The sequence below is a fragment of the Brassica rapa genome, unplaced genomic scaffold, assembly GCF_000309985.2.
Source record: "Brassica rapa cultivar Chiifu-401-42 unplaced genomic scaffold, CAAS_Brap_v3.01 Scaffold0015, whole genome shotgun sequence".
Classification (NCBI taxonomy): Eukaryota; Viridiplantae; Streptophyta; class Magnoliopsida; order Brassicales; family Brassicaceae; genus Brassica; species Brassica rapa.
In genome coordinates this window covers 50,271-56,032 of record NW_022609961.1, presented here as the reverse complement: position 1 = coordinate 56,032, position 5,762 = coordinate 50,271, and the positions used below count along the sequence as shown (strand labels likewise).

General features: G+C 49.0%; 1 non-coding gene across 1 annotated transcript; it reads left to right on the top strand.

The window, feature by feature from the left end:
- The first annotated feature begins 1,306 nt into the window (after positions 1-1,306).
- Positions 1,307-1,412, top strand: LOC117129544. Its single transcript, XR_004453182.1, has one exon. It is a non-coding gene; the product is annotated as a small nucleolar RNA R71 (small nucleolar RNA).
- The last annotated feature ends 4,350 nt before the right edge of the window (positions 1,413-5,762 follow it).

Below are 5,762 nucleotides of genomic sequence, written 5' to 3'. Positions count from 1 at the left end.
TTCAGCGAAGGGTTGCAACCGTTCTGAACAGAACAGAACCTCCCCTATCCAATTGGATCACCTGAGGCCGGTATAGACCATGCGCGCGCCTAACTCGACGGTTATGGACCGCGACCGCATTACTCAAGAAGGACCAAGGGACATAGAACACACTCTGGGACAGCCAGAGTGTGTATCCTCTCGACAATCCAGTCGTGAGCTGGGTTTCATCCGTCTTCTCCGCGTGTATCGATCGATGGGAGGTGTGTTGTGACGATCGACGTCGGACTCACTCTGTCGATCGATGGTTGGCTCAACTGATCGATCCATTTTATCATAGAAAGGGGAGGGTGGGTGAGGATGCTTAGCTGCAAATTCTTCATGAGTTAGAATTCGAATCGCATTGCATTCAGTCGATTTGGCAGACGACGTCGATCGATGACTAGAGTAATCCGTCCATCGATCTTCATCATGGTCTGTCGATCGATGCGGGTTCATCGACATCGGTCGACACCATTGGGATCCGCCAAGACTCATGGAGCTTTCGATTTCGAAGTCTCCGTCCTCAAGCTTTTCATTTCTCACCACTTTCCAGAAATCATCATCTATGATGGCATTTACGTGGTGTTTCCCTTTGTCGGCTCCTGCCTCTCTAGCGAAAGCTTCTTGCCTCTTTATAGTCTCGCCCGTCTGAATTACTTGGGTTTCAAGTTTTCTCACCTGAGTCCCTAAGGTCTCGATTTTGGTGTTCAGATTGTTATAGGCGGAGTCTATTTTACCGTTGAAATCCACGGTGATTTGTTGTTGTCCCAACAATACTTGATCAAGCATTTCTGCGATTTTGCTTTCCTGAGTCTGGGGTGGTGGATTTTGGTAGTAAGAGTTCGAGTAGCTCTTGCTGTTGTTGAAGGGTTTTTGAAATTGCGAACTTTGGTAACTTCTTTGGCAATTTCCAAAGAAGTTTCTGGTTCCGCCCTGGTTTCCAAATTTCTAGAATCCGGTACCTCCGATGTGGTTCACATTTTCTTCTCCTTCCGTATCTGCTACTTCTCCTTCAGCTGAACAGACTTGCTTCCTAAGAAGCTCATGCACCACATCTAACTTAGCTCTTACTTCGTCCACCTGTTCCTTTCTGATAGAGGCTACAGACTTCTTCCGTTCAGAGTCAGTGTTTTTGGTGCTGCTGCTGTTAGCAAGGTTTTCGATAAGTCTCACAGCATCCAACGGATTCCGAGTAGTGAAGTTTCTTTCACTCGCCGTATCAAGGGCCATTTGATACTGTAAGGCGAGACCTCGGAAGAAAGTGCTTAGCAGCTGCACTTCGTTAAATTCGTGGTGTGGACAGTCTCGCTGGAAGAACCTAAATCTAATCCACGCATCTTTGAAGGACTCTCCAGCCTTCTGCGAGAATGTGCAAATTTTGTTCCGAAGTTCTTCAGCGCGCGCTTCATCTAAGAAGTTTCGAAAGAAAGCATTCTTGATGTCGCTCCAGGATGTTAAAGATCCTGTGGGTTGCTGCCTAAGCCAGTGCATCGCTTCTCCATTCAGCGTGTATCTGAAGAGCTTGCACAGCAGGTAATCTTCGGGGACTCCTTCCATCCGAATAGCAGCGATTAGATCCTCGAACCGTTCCAAATGGTCCATAGGATGCTCGTGCGGTAACCCAGAGTAGGGTATCTGCGACACGAGCGTGTAGTATTGAGGCTTCAGCTCGAAATTCTGCTTCTGGATCTTCGGAAGTCGAATACCTGATCTGTTGGAATAGTACTCATCTGAGCGATTGTAGTCGGCCAGTGGTTTCGATCGAGCGTCCTCATCTACAGGTTGAGCAGCTCCTGTAGCATCAGCATCTGGGATTACAGTTCCCTGAGCATCTATTTTCTGACCTGTTGCATTACGCAGATGACCGGCCTGGTCATACAGGTTTCCGTTCTCGTCCTAAGTTAGAATAATAATGTTTCCCATTTTTGACGACACGGTATCGATCGACGTACGCGGTGTAGTATCGATCGTTGTCGAACGATTGGGATCGATCGACAATGATGGTCTGGTGTTGGTCGACGGTTGGTTGTTCGTATCGATCGACGACGAAGTGGTTGCGTCGAGCGATGTGGAACGTTTACCTCTACGATGGTGCGTTCCAAATGAGCAGGATCGTCTGAGAACAGAAAGTCTTTCTCCTTGTTGCTTCTGGTACCGCTGGGCATGCACCTTAAAAGACAAGAAAAAGATGATTAGAAAGGGGGTAGAGAAAAGAAAAAGAATTAATAAAACTAAATCTAATGGCGATCAAAGCTCCCCGGCAACGTCGTCAAATTTGATACCACTCAAATTACCCTAAGGAGTGTTACTCTCATCAAAAGAGGTTCACATGTAGTACTTAGGGATCGAATCCACAAGGAGCTAGGGAACAATTAAATCTAGTGTTTATTAATTCTAAAGGTGGTAAATGTTTAAATGAAATAGCAATAGTAACAAGCGAGTAAATAATAAATGTAACTTGGTTGGAAATGATATTAGATGCAGGTGTTGGAGATTATAATACCTATAGATGCCTAACTGTTGCATGCATGATATATTAGAGCTCATTCGCTTAACTCAGTGATCAGCTGTCGCATGTACCACTGGTTAACAGACTAGATCTCGTGTCTCAACGGTTAGTATGCAGACAACGAGAGAGTGTCGATCGATGGCCTATTAAGACGTCGACCGATACACCTTTGCCAACGTCGATCGATTGTCAGTTGAGGACATCGATCGACGGGTTCTAGCAAGGCCTATGCGTGAGTATGAAATGCCATACTAAGATGCTAAATTGGTGGTTAGCCCTCTTTAGCAATCCTAATATGATAGATAGATTTAAGGATGGGATAACAAGGGTGCTTGAGTATGCAATCCTATGATCAAGTTCTAGTTAGCAAGGCTAAAACAAGCAATGAATACACATCTATCATGAATATCACAACAAGGCAGATCTATAGTTTGGGGCTAATCCCACAAACCTATCTGAACCCTGGGTCTAACAGTTGAACAACTCAGACATAGCAAAGCACTGATGCGCATCGATCGATATCACTCAACCTAACGTGGACAGCCTGACTCTTTTGGAGCCTACGGACGTTTGGGAATGTCTGCATACTAACGTTTGGAGATGTCTCATCTCCCAGTCTTGGGGATGACCAGGCCAAGACCATACTTGATCGGCAGCCAATGCGTTGGAAGACGGATGAAACCAGGCCAAGACCAAACAAGCGCGAAAATTTAAAGTTAGGGGCAAAACGGTCCGCCGGAAAATTCACCGGAAAAGTTACCGAAAAAATTCACCGGAGACAATCCGGCCATCGACCTCAACCCAGCCATCGATAGCGTTGGACCGAGCAGTTCAACACTACATACCCATGCGGGTACTGAGGGTAGGCTCAGAAGAGTGCCTACCCTTTATATAGACAAAACAATTTTTTTCAGTCTGTCACCAGTAGACATTGGTTTTTTTTCCGGGAGTATTTTTAATGTAAAAACAAAAATACTTCGAATTTGAATCTGATTTTTAGCATGCTTCATAAGAATGGTTAAAACTATCTTTTTGTAAATTTTCATGATTTTATTTTGCTTCTAACCACGTCTTTTGCATGCTACAAAGTTTGGGGTTTCATGGTCTAAACGGATGTCTACAGAAACTTTTGATCAACACTTGACATCCTAAACTCTTTGTTGAAAAATTTTTGATGTTTCCTTTCAGAAAACTTTCTTCAAAAATATTAATTTTTGAATTTTTGGCTTCTCGGGTGATCTTGGCTGTCCGTGGGTGATTTTGGCCCACGTGGGCTGTCTATTCAGTACACACATGACGTCCGTGTGTGTCCGTCAGCACACACAGGACGTCCATGGCTGTCCGTGTGTGTCCGTCAGCACACACAGAACGTCTGTGGCTGTCCATTAGTACACATATCAGCAAGCTGGTCCTTCCCGTGGACCGTTTGGGTGATTTTGGCCCACGTGGGCTGTATGTTCAGTACACACAGGACGTCTGTGGGTGTCAGCCAGAACACACAGGACGTCCTTGACTGTCTGTGGCTGTCTGTCAGCACACACAGGACGTCCGTGGCTGTCCGTCTTTGTTCGTGTGTCTCCGTGAGCACACACATGACGTCTGTGGCTGTCCATCAGTGCACATATCAGCATGCTGGTCCTTGGACTCAGCACACTGGCCCTTCCCGTCCCGTGGACTGTTCGGGTAATTTTGGCCCATGTGGTCTGTCTGTTCAGTACACACAGGAAGTCCATGGGTGTCCGTCAGCACACATAGGACGTCCGTGGGTGTCCCGTCAGCACACACAGGACGTCTGTGGCTGTCCGTGTGTGTCTGTGTGTGCCCGTGGCTGTCCGTGGCTGTTCGTGGCTGTCTTTGTGTGTCTGTCAGCACACACAGGACGTCTGTGGCTGTCCATCAGTACACATATCAGCACGTTGGCCCTTGGACTCAGCACGCTGACCCTTCCTGTGGACTGTTCGGGTGATTTTGGCCCACGTGGGCTGTCTGTTCAGTACACACAGGACGTCCGTGGGTGTCCGCCAGCACACACATGACGTCTGTGGCTGTCTGTGGCTGTCCGTCAGCACACAGCACGTCCGTAGCTGTCCGTGTGTGTCCGCGTGAGTCCATCATCACACACAGGACATCCGTGGGTGTCCGTCAGCACACACAGGACGTCCGTGTGTGTCCGTCAGCACACACAGGACGTTCGTGGCTGTTCGTGTGTGTTCGTGTGTGTCCGTCAGCACATACAGGATGTCTGTGGCTGTACATCAGTACACATATCAGCGCGTCGGTCCTCTGACTCAGCACGCTGACCCTTCCCGCGGACTGTTCGGGTGATTTTGGCCCACGTGGGCTGTCTTATCAGTACACACAGGACGTCTGTGGGTGTCCGCCAGCACACAAAGGACATCCGTGGCTGTCCGTGTGTGGCCGTGTGTATCCGTCTGTGTCCGTCAGCACACACAGGACGTCCGTGGCTATCCATCAGTACACATATCAGCACGTTGGTCCTTGGACTCAGCACGCCCCGTGGACTGTTTGGGTGATATGGCCCACGTAGGCTGTCTGTTCAGTACACACAGGACGTCTGTGGGAGTCCGCCAGCACACACAGGACGTCCGTGGCGGTCCATCAGCACACATAGGACGGCCGTGGCTGTCTGTGTGTGTCAGTCAGCACACACAGGACGTCCGTGGGTGTTCGTCAGCACACACAGGACGTCCGTGTGTGTCCGTCAGCAAACACAGGAGGTATGTGGCTGTCCGTGTGTGTCCGTCTGCACACACAGGACTTCCGTGGCTGTCCATCAGTACATATATCAGCACCTTGGTCCTTGGACTCAGCACGCTGGCCCTTCCCGTGGACTGTTTGGTTGATTTTGGCCCACGTGGGCTGTCTGTTAAGTACACACAGGACGTCCGTGGGTGTCCACCAACACACACAAGACGTATGTGGATGTCCGTGGCTGTCCGACAGCACACACAGGACGTCCGTGGCTGTCCATCAGTACACATATTAGCACGTTGGTCCTTGTACTCAGCACACTGGCCCTTCCCGTTGACTGTTTCGGTGATTTTCGCCCCACTTGGGCTGTCTGTTCAGTACACATAAGACGTCCGTGGGTGTCCACCAGCACACACAGGACGTATGTGGCTGTCCGTGGCTGTACGTGGCTGTCCGACAGCACACACAGGACGTCTGTGGTAGTCTGTGTGTGTCCGCGTATGTCCGTGTGTGTCCGTCA